General features: G+C 39.3%; 1 protein-coding gene across 6 annotated transcripts in view; it reads left to right on the forward strand.

Annotated features, from left to right (window-relative positions):
* The first annotated feature begins 1,662 nt into the window (after positions 1–1,662).
* ERBIN (erbb2 interacting protein) overlaps positions 1,663–15,429 on the forward strand; it is an 86,175-nt gene continuing 72,408 nt past the window's right edge. For 4 of the 6 annotated variants that reach the window (XM_081318381.1, XM_081318380.1, XM_081318384.1 and 1 more), the window contains exon 1: positions 1,663–2,707. The gene's annotated coding sequence lies outside the window, so the exon portion shown is untranslated. Of the gene's footprint in view, positions 2,708–2,960; positions 3,024–5,012; positions 5,221–15,429 lie in introns of those variants that run through there. The other 2 variants (XM_081318382.1, XM_081318383.1) reach the window with 2 other exon arrangements.

Here is a 15,429-nt window from a genome sequence, read left to right on the forward strand (position 1 = left end):
GGTGGAGATATATAATCGGGTATCATCAGCATACTAATGATACTGAACCCCATACCAACAGATTATGTCCTCTAGCTGTTTTATGTAGAATTTAAAAAAACAAGCTGTGAAAGGCTCATGCTCTGGGGCATACCACATTGCAGAGGCCTAGGGCTAGACCTCTCCTCTCCTGCTAACACCGCCCAGAACCAGCCACGGAGGAAGGAGGAGAACCACTGTAACACAATGCCTCTCATTCCCAGTCCCTGAAGCTCTTCCAGAAGGATAGCATAGTCGATAGTATCAAAAACTCCTGAGAAGTCTAGGAGGGCCAGAGTGATCATATCAACTGTAGATGCTGCTGCAGAGTCTAGCATAGAAGGCTATTTTTACTTTCTGTGTAAAAGAATTCAGATTGTTTCTTTTCCCTAATTCCACACAGTAATATGGGGAAAAATCGTGCCCAGTCTTTTAACTCAGAGGCCCCCAACCTTTTGGGCACCAGGGATCGCTTCCATGGAGGTTTTTATGCAGACCGGAAGCATGGATTCATGTGCTACCTGCATCCTGTGGATGGTAGCTTTGCTTCCGTGGCCCGGTTTCTGGCATGCCACGGACTGGTGCTAGTCCACGGACTGGCAGTTGGGGACCCGTTTGAACTAATCAATTCTCTCAGAGCTAGAAAGGCCTTTGCCTAAACTGTAGCACTGAAATGAATTGATATAAGTCAACATCAACAATAGCACCAGACTAAAAACCAGGAGATCATGAGTTCAAGTCCCACTTAAGCCATGAAAACCAACTGTGTGACTTTAGGCCAGTCATTCTCTCAGCCCAACCCACCTCACAGGGTTGTTGTTGTGGGGACATAGGAGGAGGATGGTGTGCCGGATATGTTCACTGCCTTGAGTTATTTGTAAATATAATAAAGACGGTATGCAAACAAATAAAGTCATTTATTACTTTTTAGGGGCAAGCAAACTCCAGAATGGAAACAATAACGAAGGAGACCAGATTAAAAGCAAGAAAATTAATCATAGATGATTTGGGATGGTAAGAGAAATGTGAAATAAACCTGATTACATGTAAGTGGATTAAAGTGCACGTACAGTACTGAAGGAAGCGGAAGGCTGCTTCAAACATTATTTTACATAACTACCCCATACTGCATAGAACCAAGTCGGTGTCACATTAACAATAGGCGATTTTGCCTAAACTGTTCCTGATCCGGTGTTTTCCCCCCTCTGGGATAGCATTTCCTCATACCTCCTCAATAGTAACTCAAAGATTAGTATTGCCTCCTTCCTCTTCCATAATGATATTTGTAAATTAACTCAACGCGCTCCTTCCTTTTCCATGCATCTCTTTTCAAGACCCACGGCTTTTCCCCCATCTAATCTCGCCTTCAGCCTTTTCTCTATTCCCCTGGCACAAAACACTCAACAACAACCCTGAGATCCACCTGGGTGATTGGAACTCACTCTCTATCTCACCACCTCTCCCCCCCCCCCGCCGCTTTTTTTCCCTTTCCTACACATCCTAACATGATCTGCTTCCCTTCACGACCGCCCTTCAGAGCAGGGTCATTGGCTGTTGCTAACGGCTCCTCTCTCCCGATTGGCTAAGTCGCGCTGCCCCTCGCTTCGCCTTGGTTCTAGACTTGTTGTCTGGCTCCGAGGCTGAAAGTCTGAAGGGGGGGGGGAACTGGCGCTGCTCCGGCGCGGGGGGGGGGAAGGAGGAGGAGGAGAGTATCATTCAGTCACGCTTGGCTGTCTGGGCGGCGCTGCGGTGCCTCTCTCTCTCTCCCCCCCCTCCCCGCTCAGCGGCGGTGGTAATCGTAGTAGTAGCAGCACCGCTCCCGCCGCCCTCGTGGGCCGCGAGCGCCCTCCCTTGCTGTTGCCTGCTTGCTCTCCCGCCGCCGCCGCCCTTCTCTCTGGGGAACGCGGCGGAGACGCTCGTGGCGGGCGCCCGCGGAGGGAGCTGCCGAGCGAGAAGGGCGGGAAAGGCTAGAGTAAGGAAGGGGGAAGTGGCGTGGAGGAGCCGGGCGTGCGAAGGAGAGAAAGACTCGAGCGAGTGGAGGGGAGGGAAGAAAGGAAAAAAAGGGAAAAAAAAAAACTCGACGGAAGCGTCGCTCTTCTTCCCCCACCGCGTGCGGCGGCTCTGGGCAGGAGCAGCGACGGCGGCGCTAACGGGGGGCTGCGGCAGGCGCTGCTGCTACGGCATCCGGAGCCCGGCCTACGAAGCGGACGCAGAAGAAGCCCGAGGTGGTGGTGGGGAAGAGTGATCGGCCTCCCGCTTCGGAAGAACCAAGCCAGGCTGCTGCGCAGGCACTGCGGCCCCGTTGTTGCTCTTAGCCGCCGCCGCCGCCCTCGAGAGGGCAGGAAGTGACTCTAAAGCCGGGACTGGGCGGTGTGTGAGGCACCTGAAACCGCATATTTGTCGGAGCGGAAGGAGGGCGAAGACGCCGAGGCCGTCCCCTCCTTCCAAAAGTGAAACGACGGGGAGGGAAAGGGGGGGAAAGACACCCTCCCCCCCCTCCGCCGCCGCCGCAGTCCCGCTTCTGTGGCCTCTTTTCGTTTTGTCCCGCTGTTAAAGCCGAGGTTGGCCTTTTCCTCCTCGGCTTCTCTCTTCTTTTTAACTCGAGAAAACTTGATTTGGATTTAAAGCAACGCAGAGTGGTGAAAGGGCCTGGTGTAAATGGAGGAAATCTGGACCGCCGAAGTGTAAGGTGGGCGAATCATCATAAGTACCAATTTGTCCCTGGAGTTGGGTGGTTGAATGTTTCTAGGAAAATTTCTTTGCGCCGGAGGGCGGGAGGGAAAAAAGTACTTTTTCCCCCGATCTGTTTGCTCGCGTAATTGATTTTACAATACGTACTGTATAGTTCACTGGGTTGGGAATGAGCTCCCTAAGTCTGTGAAAAGTTGCAATGTATGTATCTGTCTCGCTACTTGTTCGTGGCCGAAGTGAAGTGAAAGAGAGCCGATTTGGTGGGACGGGACTAAAGCTTCTCAAACAGGAATTTCTTTGTTCCACAGTGGAAGGTACTGTATTGAAATGAGACTGCTTGATTATGCGTTCGTGATCCGGTAGAAACTATTTCTGAAATGGTAAATTTCCCCCCTCTCATCTGTTGATATTATAATTGTAATTCTTGTTCGCTTGTAGGCTAGAAAAGTTAAGATGTTTGGACAGGGAAGATCGATTTCCTCCTCTATTTGGTAGTTAAGGAGTAAGTTCATACAGCTGGAAAGGCCTGTTGAACTTCTTATGAGAGTTGTAGTTCCTCTTCCAAGATCTGCAATTTGAAGATATTCGATAATTATTTCCAATTCCGATTAAACAGCTTTTTTCGTGTTAACATTTTAAAAAAACTTTTCAAGAGTCTTATCAAAGTTGTAGTTTGTACACTAAATCTATAATAGAAATTGAAAACAGGAATGGAATTTGCCCATATCGTGTTTATTGCTCTTTGGACTAGATATTTTAATTAGAGAATAATTAGGTAATCAGGAAACATATATGAAGATAGTTTAAAAAGATTTTTGAAAGGTTTTGTAAAACAAAAATCAACATTTTTTTTGTATGGAATTAAAATATCCCACCTATAGAATTACTTAATGTTGATTAGGCAAAAATTGAATGTTTTATATAAAGTGAATTGAGCAAAATTGTAAACTGTATAACTCATAACTATAACTAAAGTATGTTTTGTCTTGTAAACTCATGCTTTTATTTCTCTAATCCAGCTGCTCCCGACCTATTCTATAATCCCTTTTCTATAATCCCGCACCTCTAGAACACTTCTGATATATTCTCACACCCCTTACAAAAGTTCAAATTATGCATTTATAGTATAATTTTGAAAAGCCAAGTTTTCACATCCACCGGAATATCGTCTCTCACCTCCTCCCTTGGGAACCCCTGCTCTAGTCTATATGGATGGAAAAATAAATCTTTGCTCACTCCAGTTAGCTTTGTCAGAATAAAATATATAAGCCCTTTTACATCCAGATAGAATGAGCTGAGCACAGATTACTTTGTTATCCAACAATATTCAATAAAATAGATGGCGATAAAATTTAACTTCCTTATACGGTTTAGTCATGAACTTGAAATAAGAGTACAGTACCTGTAATCCTTTTACAGAAAAGGGTCATTTTAAAAGCCTTGGCTTTAAATGCTGAAGGGACAAAAATGTATAACTATGAAAGTTACGGCTGTAAAACTTCACATTTGTATTTTGAACTGTGGGAATCTTCAGCTTGAAACCTACAAAACATTACCCACTGTTTCGAAAATTTGTCTGCCTTGATGCTATTTTTGGCTAATTCTGATGTCATAAAAGTCCCTTAGTTTAGTGTAAAATGATTTATTGGGATTATTACTCCGGGCAGATTGAGAGTTTATGATAGTAAATTATCTGACCTATTAATTTTCTTCAGTTGAGTTGTGTATTAAGTTTAATTGAACTTTTCAGAAGACTGCATTGGTGCTCAAATCCCTTTATTAATGTACAAAACCTTTAGTTTTGATCAGGAAAATGATAATATATACAGCATATTGTAGAAGTCATAATCAAGAACATTCTACAGTTTTAGCTTTTGAGTAAATAATTTTGTTCTGTCCTAAAACATTTTGGTGACTACAAACTGCTTCTCAGTTTATATTTTGCAAGTGTATTATAGGTTAGACAGTTCTAACCCTTTAGATAATATACTTATTAATGTGCCTACTTTTGTAAGACTATATGCCCCTGTAACAGCCTAAGTAGTAAATAACTAGAGAAACTGAAGTGAATATACCTTTTTGCAGACATTTTATTAATCAATTGAATGCAGAGTCTTTGTTAATTCAGATACATTCCTTACTGTTCCCCTGCAAAAAGAAGAAAACCGCTAGCAAAAAGAGTGTAATCTATGCAATTGCTGTTAATACTGTGAATGGGCACAACATATCTGGGAAATGCTACATTAGGAAAACTCAGCAGCCTCAGAATATTGAAGAAATTGTCACTTTTTCCTGTGTTTCAGTTTAAAGAAGTGGTATTAAGAGTCTGTCTTCAATGCCCCTGGAAATAAGTAAAATTACCTAAACATGTGGATCCAGGCCTTTCATTGGATAATGCCCAGAGGGCCTATGAAGTCTATTTGCTCCTGCCTACTGTTGTAATGTTTTCCTGGTAATTCCTGTCAAGACAAGTCTTTCTGCACCTTGCCAGCTGCATCCTTTGAAAGAAAAGTAAATAAATAATATAAAATGTATTAAGTAGTGGAAGTATAATTAAAAATATATGAATTATTATGAATAGAAATAAATCTTGGGTATAATTCAACCTTTCTTTAAAGAGATTGGTAAAATGTATCTGAGATCTGCAGGTCTGCATGTCCAGTCTATGTTGAAGTATTGTTGTTTCAGTTGCCCATGAGGGAATGATTAGAAGGAACATTCAGTAAATTGGGATTTGAATCTGTTTCTACAGCTGCTACCTAAGTATTTTGGTTCAGCCCTGCAAAAGCTTGTCCTATGTTATGTATTTTTTCAGTATATCCTTTGTAACAGTAACAATGTTATGCTTACAGCAAACTTAGTTGCCATATAAAGTGTGGATCTTCTCTGAGCATTAGAATGTTTAATTGAATCAGTAACCACTGTCTTGCAGTTTTTATGAAACGCTTTTGGAGTCTCTCATAATTAATTGACTATGATCTTGGGTAATGTACTCCACCTCTTGTTTCTGTTTCTATTTTTTTTTCCTGAGCTTGTTCATGTTAAGTCTTAGAATTTTCTCGGTGTGAAATACAGGTGATCATAAATTTGCTTAAAGATAGAAGACATTACTTTATTTTTGCGTTTTGGTGTGTCATTTTTTAATGCCAAGTAAATGTTGAATTGCAGATTGCTCAAACAATGGATTGGAAACAAATTTGGTTTTAGGCAAATATAAATTTTTGTTTCATTCATGTGAGATATTTTTACAGGTAATCCTCGAGTTATGAATGTAAGGGAGCCTGCCCATTCCATTCATTAGGATTCATAGGAGTGAATGGCATACCTTGAACGCAATCACTCCCTGCTTTCGCCCACATATTCGCTGGTGCACATGAGGTATCCCAGGGTGGGGAAGGCCATGGCGGGCCTAGTGATGGAACAGGCCACCTGCTTCAGACCACCCAAGGCCTCCCCCTACCCACTGAGATACCTCTTGTTCCCCACAATTGTTTCCCTCCCAATCCTGCCACTTGCAAAGGTCTAGCGAGCTCTCTTCTCTCCAGCTGTCTCCACTCCAGCCTGTTTGCAAGCTGACACTCCGGGTCAGCAAAATCACTGCCTCAAAGCTACTGGCCAGCTTGCAAACACTTTGGGTGCCAAGACTGGAGGCTCCTGGGGGGGCGTGACATTGCGTGACTTCAAACTTCCAGTCTGCACACAAAATGAACTTGAGGAAAAGCCTTTGCCGATGAAAATGGAGGCCAGGAGCAATGCGTGCATCAATGGAGGAAAAGGCTTCGATGTTTCAGCCTTTTCCTCCATTTGCAAAGCCTTTTGCCACATAGCTCGTCCAAATCTTTGTTCGCAGAGAACAGAGGCCTAAAGTACTATGAAATCACAAGAGATCAGTAGCTTGAGATCTTGCGCTACTGATCTCCCATGATCTTGCAGTACTTTAGGTCTCCATTCTCGGCAAACACACCGAAGGCCTAAAGCAGAGAAACAGGTCAAGAAAGGAAGGCTGTCTAGATCTTCGCAAAGTTAGTATCCACAGGCCTAGTGCCTATGGAGACCAGGCAGGCAGGGGAATAGCCAGGGTGAAAGTTGCAGTGCAACGACTGCCATGGTGCTGCAACATTCATAATTTTAGGACTTGTTAACACTAGAGGGTGCTTATCGTGTAACTTCGAACCTTTGCTAAGGGAACATTCATAACTTGGGGATTACCTGTATAGCACAGACTTCCATTAGAACAGAAGGGAGGCAGTTTATGCTGGTTTCCTTATTTACATCAATAGTCCACTCATACCATCTCCCTGAGGTTTTATTTTGACAAAGCTGCAGCAGGAAGTCAGCTGAGTTCACATTAAGTATGAACTCAGTCTGTTAAAATAATCAGGACTAAGTCTTTTAAGTTATTGTGCCAGTGAGTTTTGCTATATTTATATTTTGATGCTGAGACTCTTAATAGTGAGGGAGGAAATAATCTCTGTGATTTTCAGTGACTTCCTCTCTTAATTTTGTTATAAATGTGTAGCAATACCACTTAGACGTATAAGGTGCTGTACAGCCCCCTCTAAGTGGTTTACAGAGCCAGTATATTTCTCCAGCAATCTGGGTCCTCATTTTACCGACCCTGGAAGAATGGAAGTCTGAGTCTACCTTGAGCTAGTGAATCTAGTTATCATTGTTTCAAGTATCCAAAAAGGATTTAATTACTGGAATACAAATATTCTTAGAAGCTAAGATTTTAAAAACTATCGAACAACCTTAAAGAAGCATATTTGGTTTCAGGGTAAATTGAGATGGTAAAATGGAATTAGTCCATGCCTACATAGATACTGGTCTTACCACTAAGCAAAGTTATATTGCACTATTAATTTCTGTTGTCTTCTAAGGAATGCTGTGCTCACTTGTTCTATTAAGAAGTAAATTTCCAATAAAGTTTGTATAATAGATGAATTGAACATTAGTATTAGATATTTGCATTCAGAATTTTCAAACTGAAAGATACTAAAGAGGGATTCTTGGTGCTCTTTGAGCTTGGTTGCTTTTATCCAGGCATTTTATTACACAAGTACTGTTCTCCATTCTTAAATATTTCTACCGATCTTCACATATCAATATAGTACAAAAGCTCTCATATCTGTTATCTTTAACTGGGCAAAATTGTGCATCACAGAGGAAAATGTTTACAACTGAAGTACCTCAAATGGCTTAGAGAATGCTAAAAACCCATTACTCCTCAGGGAATAATATTTGGGAAAGTTATGGCTGCTTCAGCACCACTGCTATGTTGCTGCAGCCATGTGATCCTCATTTTCAAAGTTCCTTCAGGTCACTTTTGCAGTCCCTTGCTCCTCCTGTGTTCCTTACCTGCCTGCTAGGAAGGGAAGTAAAGAAGCAAATAAGAAGGAAGAGAATGAGGAAGGGAAAGGAAAGGAAAGGAAGGGAAAGAAATGTAAGAAGGAAGGAAAGAAGTGAGTGGGGGAGGGAAAGAGGGTAAGGAAGAAAGAAGGGGGAAGGAAGGAACGGAGAGGGTGGGAAAAAGAAGGAAGAAAGGATAGAAGAAAGAATGGGGATTGGAGTGAGGGAAAAGAAGGAAGGAAAGGACGAAGGGAGGAAGATTTCCAACTCTCACTGTCAGCTTCCCACAAAGAAATTCAGTGGGAACCTGACAGGATATTTGAAGTTGCTGTTGCTCCCAGTGATTTTTTGCTGGTCTATGCTCATTCTGTTCCTCTGTTAAGGTAAAAAAATATCTCAGGGACTTTGCAATTCAACCCTGAGTTTACATATATTTTCTTCTATTGGATATCTACTCAGACAAACTTATTAGGATGCCTAAAGCTGTTATGTGGATTGGAACTGTGTCTTTACAAGTCATGTTACATGTACTTCCCTGGGTATTGAATAACAACACATACATACTGACAAGTAATACAGAGGAAGGGAAGAATAGAAGTTATAGAGCTATAACTTCTGAAAAACTAATCCCCAAACATTTTGTATATTGCAAGTGAAAGCTAATTTGTATTTAATGTTAATAATTCAGCATTGCACAATTCACTAATAATATATTATGTCATTTGCCTCTTAAGTACATTTAGAACTTGAGAAGTTTCAATTGTACTAGAAACTGAGGTTCCTAAATGATTTTCCAATTTACTGGAATTCAGTGCTTGAAAAATATCATCTTTATTATTTTGCATCAATTTTCTGTTGGGTGAAGTACTTTTTTATGAAAATAAAATAAACTTGTATTTGTAACTTTAATTTTAATTACTCATTTTAGTAGATATTTAAACCAAGAGAAAAGTAGCAAAAGAATTAGAAAAATAAAATTTAAAAATAAAATTTCAAAGTAATGTTAGATTAGTGCTCAATATGAATGATTCTTGCATAAGAACCATTAAGCAAGTCAAGATTCAATAATTAAAAGTTAAGTATAATATGACATGTAAATCTGAATGAAAAATTAATAGAATTTTCTACTTTATTTAAAATACTACCTTGATGTAACAGTGAATATGTTAAAATTTTAAGTTAAGAGAAACAGAAATTTGAAATGTACTAATTCACATATAGAATTACAGTCCACAAATAGTTTTTTAAGTTGAAATAAATTCTCTATCAGAGTTGTTTTTCAGATAGGTTTTCATTTTCCATGTAAGTTGCTCTCCTATGAGCTATTAAGTAAAGAATCTCTTACGTATATTAAGCTTGGTTTGTACAGCTAATTGTTTTACTTGGCTAAGAATTTTCCAACAGGACAGAGACATGAAAAAATAATGAACTTAATACTGGCTCTATGAACTTTTCTATTATATGTTTTGTGGAATAAATTATATCTGGCATATAGTATCTGTCATTTTGAATCCCTGTGTAGGATTGAGTAGAATTTTAAATGTAGGTTTGATAGCCAGAATAGATAATAAATCTGTGCAATTCAGTGAAGTACTTTGTTCACAATATAACCTCTCTCTGGATCTGCTCTTTAAAGGCTTCAACACCTCCCCTTATGAGCACATATGTATAGCAGACCTTTGGAGATATTTGAAGCCCAGGTAGACTTTAAGGCGTGAAAATGTAACCTATAAGCAGAGCAGTAAGAATAGATAAGTTATTTTTATAGATAACTGTTTTTTTCCATTCACTTTTGTTCTTCAAAATAATTTTAGAAAGTGCTTTTCTTCTTCAACATAGATAGTAGTACTTATGAATTATGTTTTGTTAGTGTAAACTTTAGAAAATTTAGCAACAAATGAATTTTACTATAATCTCTATTTTTGTTGTACAGCTTCATCTTGCATTGGCTGCATTCTCTCTTGATTGGTCCAGGAAATCTAATAGTAGTAGTAATGTACTATTAGTAGTTTTAACTGTAATTATGGTTTAATAATGAAATGAGCCACACTGTGCACCTGATAAAATGAACTGAAGGTCACAGTTTACACCTTTTATAAAATTTGTTAGTCAGAAAAGGCAGTGGAGACTTACATTGTTCTCCCACGCACAGTAAGATGTATAAACTTCAGGACAAAGGGATTCATCCAGAGAAATAGCAGTGCCTACTACGGTCTTTTCTTTCAAACTGATTTTGAAACAATAAAGACACTTATAAACTTATGCAGAATAAAACCCCAAATATGATTATTTTAAAAAAAACAATACCATAAGGGGGCAAATTCTCTTCCCTCTCACATACTCAAATTCTGCTCTGAAAATTCATTCCAAGTCTACAAAATATATTGAAAGAAGTTCTATGGTATTTGCATTTTATTCAGTTTCACTTTTACTTTTTAAAATATGTGAAAACATTAAAACAAAAACATGTTTTCATATTGAACAGAATGATTTTTTGATTGTCATATATAATTAATTACATTAAATATATAAAGGAATGATTTCATAAATATTGGCTAAATTTATGAATTTTAAGTTATTCCTTTTGAATATTTTGTTTAGCAGAGCAATACTGTGTGTTTTAATACTTCCTCTTTTATTACTTGGATAGCTTATAATCTGTGGTAGGCTTCTACTTGCTCCAGTCCTCCAATTTATGTACACTGAAAATTTCACACAGACTCTCCAGATTTCATCAGGTCTAGTTATATCGTTTGTATCCCGACTCCTTTTGTCTCAGGTTATCTATCGGTGCAGTACATTAAAACATTTATTGGGTGTATTTTTTCTTTTTTGTGAATTTAAGCAGAACAAGTTGCCAAAGATTAAGCAAGGCCTATGGCAGCGCTGCATGAATGGTATTTAAGGCTGGTCGGTGAAGTTGTGGCCATTTGTTGCACCCTTCCTGCACTTATGACCACAGTAGTGCTTCTGATCTCTCCCTCCCCCCAATATTATCTTCTCTCTATCTCTGTCCTTTTGGCTCTCCTCCACTCCAAGGTACCTCTAATGCTCCCTGCTGCCTCCAGCTGACCTTATATACTAAGGTAAGAGTCCCAAACGTAAACGGTCAGGAGTGTAGCATATTCATAAGCCTGAGGGTTATAAAACTGAAACCCTGTCTTAAATTATATAGAAGTCTAAAGTAAGAAGTGAAGGTAGTAAAGAGTCCCATGATATATCATTAAACATAAATCACAGAGTTCCTTGTAAAATAATGCTGTTAAACTGAGCCACTTAGTTGGTGGTGGATTTTTTTTTAATTAATCAGAACACTAATTTGGGAATTATTTTGGGTTCATATTCATAGATTGATATAATCTAGTAAGTGTGTCTCAAAGCAACAGATACTGCTTGTTTTCAGGATTTTTCTCCAGAAGAAAGACTTTGACCAGGGGGAAGCCGCCTGGTCCTCCTCAACTGCTTTCTCCGTTTCTTTCTTCCATTGGGCAGCCCCAGCCTCCCAACCTGTCTTTTTGGGGGGGCTAGTTCTCTCCTCACTGCCACCAAAAAACCTGATACTGTCTTAGAAGTAGTGACCTTGAGCTGAGCATGCAATAATTTGGAGCACAATCTACAAGACCCTATTGTGCTGCTGGAAAACTGATTAGGTCAGGACAAGAAACTTATGTCTTGATTTTTCACTGTATGTGCGTTTCGTCTGGCCCTGCTTGCTCTTAATTGTGAACTGAGCTCCTTAGCATTGCTGGGCAGTTTTGAGCTGTGTGTTTGAGATTCTGTACTTTATTATGAAACAATATGCTAACAAAAAGGTCTTTTCTTTAATATATCATGAAATATTTTTCTAGCATAACTAAAGGATTTATTAATTTCTTCCCAGTGACAGAGGTGCTTAGATCTAATACAACCCAGTGGCAGCACTTTAAGCACTTAATGGCAAGTGCCTTGGGTGCCAGATTTCATATCTGGCCTAATTCTGTGGGTTGGCTTTCTGTTGTATGGCCTGAGGGCAGGGAGAAGCTGTTTTATTATAAGGCCATTTTTTTTGTTGTCTGACCTTGTTCATCGTGTTAGCCAGGAAAGATTGATTGAATCAGGTACAGTGATGAATGCACTATTACATAAAGTGGTACTGAAGACACCCCCGCCCCCAAAAGTGGAAGCTCTGCCAGGCTAAATGTACTGGGGATCCTACTGAGCAATCTATAACATCTTGAATAAAAGGTAATGGTTCAGCTCCGGATAACCATGATTTTGTAGAGCTGTTTTAGTATGAGTTCAAAATGTGATTTAGGAACTGAAACATCCTCAGTTATTGTTGTGGTCTTTATAGGAAAATGGATAGAGAATACAATCCTGTTCTTATTCTTAGTCTCTGAGCAGCCTCTAATTACTATTGGTCATGGTCTGTTAGACAGTTCATAGGAGCAATCTAAGAAGGGCCATTGCTTCATATTAGTTTTCCTCTTACTTGATGATTATATTAGGTGTACAATATATAATATTTTAGCTTAGGGATACTTGAGAAATAGTCACCAGCATTAGCAGCTTGGCAAGCAAAAGAATTTTACCTCTGCCAACCAAAACACTGTCTCCTAGATAAAAGATAATTGCTCTATCTTCATTCCATTTAGGCCAGTGGTCTTCAAACTTGGCCCTTTTATGACTTGTGGACTTCAACTCCCAGAATTAATGATTGGGCTGGAATTTAAAGGTAGTGGAAATGCAGCAACAAGAATTCTAGGCATTAGCTGTTGAATGTAGAAGGAATTGCAGTTGTTGCCAGTACTCAGCTATATTTTCGAATTTATTTTATGAAGCCCTTAAACAATTTGTTACTCGAAGTCAACTTCTTGAGGATAGCATTACTGTTTATTTGATTATGCCTTTTTCAGTGCCAGTATTTGATGCCTGAAAGATCTAAAGCAGAGGTTCCCAACCTTTTGGGCACCAGGGACCGGTTCCGTGGAGAGAGGTTTTTCCACAGACTGATGGGGGCGTGGTTTTGTGTGCTGCCTGCATCCCTCAGATGGGGCTTTGCTTGTTTGTGTGGCCCGGTTGCTCTTTTTTATTAATATTGTGCTACTGACAGAGTTTATAAGATGCAGAATTAAGTCTTGTTTCTGGTTGTATTATTGATTGTATGTTTTTCAATGCTTTACCTTAAAAGCTAACATTTATTTGTCTATTTGACCATCCATCTTAAATATATGACCATCCATCTTTGGGTGACTAACAGCCAATCCACAAAAAATCAATATCATAATATTCTCTGTAAACAAAACATACAATTAAAAATAACCATCATGCAGTGATCACAGTGCTTCATAACAAATTCGAAACACAAAAGACACGTGTTGGATTCCTCTAACACAGAGGTCCCCAACCTTTTGGGCACCGGGGACTGGTTCCACAGAGGAAGGTTTTTCTGTGGACCAGAGAGTGTGTTTTTGAGTGCTGCCTGCATCCCATGGATGGAGCTTTGTTTGTGCAGACCGTGGCCTAGTACTGGTCCATGGACCAGGGGTTGGGGACCCCTGCTCTAACATTTGGATCCTAATGGCAGCTGTTTCACAGCAGCAAAGAAGTGATGTCTTGTGAGCTGCACAACATGAGTACTACTGTTTAATATAACTGTTGATAGAAGGGATCTGGAGCATGTCTACCCTGTTGGATCAGGTGGGATGAGCAGACACCCTCACAGACAGGTAGCCCACAAGTTATTTGGTTGGCTTAACTGCCCATCTCACACAAGAGCCTCAGAGCGGTATACCAAGATTAAAATAACACACAATTCCCCATGACATTACACCACTGGCATAAAACAAACAAAACATAGCAGCGTGGTCAACTCAGAGGCCTGGGAAACAGCCAAGTCTTTAGTGTCTTGCAAAACCCTAATAGGATCTTTGGGGGGGGATGCTGTTCTATAGGGCAGGTGTTGCTGGTGAGAATATATGACTCTGGAGTCTGTGGCTTCGTTAAAGGAAGGGACCTGGAGCATGCTTTCTGTACTAGATCTGTTGGGTGAGCAGAAACAATGAGAAAAAAAGCAGTCTTGCAAGCAGCCTGGCCTTGTGCCATATTTGGCTTTAAAGGTTTAAGCCAGCACCTTGAATTGCACATGAAAGCATACTAGGACCCTGTGCAACTGGTGCAATAGTGATTGTATAGTGCAGGAGAAGCTTGATGGATTCAGAGTTATGTGTGTTGTTGCCTTCTGACGAAAGATGAAACTTCTGAGTGCTGCATTACTCTTATTGCAGTAATCTAATTTGGAAGTAACTAGGACACACCTGTCATACAAGATGGATGCAGGAACCATGTGTTCAGGAGGACTCAATTTCAACTGGGGAATGCTACTCCATAAATAGAATAGAATAGAGATAGTCCTCAACCTATGTCCACAATGCCCAAAATTTCTGTTGTTAAGTGAGACATTTGTTAAGTGAGTTTTGCCCCATTTTATGATCTTTCTTGCCACAGAAAAAAATAGGAAATATTGAAGCTGCTCTCAAACATCCATGTCCAAAGCATTTCTCTCATTTTCTCTCTCTAGTAGAGTCAGCAACAAGTGTTAGAAAAATGCATGCATGCTGTTCACTCATATGTTTGCCAAGCATGAAGTTCAAATGAATGAAGAAGGCATCTTTACTTCTTAATTGTTAATACTTTTCACATCTGATGGATACTTCGAGTCACTCTTTAAGTCACATTAAGATTGCTACTCATTTGGTTTAAAGTAGATACATCAAACTAATAAACTAAGCTATTATATATAGAACCAAGTTGGTATACTTTTCAGGAATATAAGGTTTAGTGATATTTAATAGAAAAACATATTCTTTGGACTATAGTAAACATTACAATTTAAAATACTTTTTTTTAGAATTTTTTAGTACAATAAAAATGAACAAACAAAAGATAAAAAGAAAAAATACAAGAATTAAAAGGAAAAAACACAGAATTATATCTTCTCTGTATTGAGTAATTATCATCTTAACTATTTCTCCATTCATTTCATGACTTTAGTCACCAAATCCCAAAATAATTGATTTGATGTTTACTTCTTTCTTTCAACAAAAAGTCCACATAAAGTTTCCAGTTTTTCAAAAATGTCTTTGAAATGTGTTTATCTCTGGTTAATTTCACCATTTCTTTAAATTTAGTTCATTTTATAATCCAATCTTCCACTTTATAATCTAATCCAATCCAATCCAATCCAATCCAATCTAATAATCTCACTGTAGTTACTATTTACAGTATTGATTTTTAAATATTTCTAATTCCTTATCTGTAAGACCTAATATGAGCAATTATGATTTTATCACTATATTCTCCATAATATCTCTGGCATCATTGTATGGATTT

Source organism: Vipera berus (genome assembly GCF_964194415.1).
Source record: "Vipera berus genome assembly, chromosome: 2".
NCBI lineage: Eukaryota > Metazoa > Chordata > Lepidosauria > Squamata > Viperidae > Vipera > Vipera berus.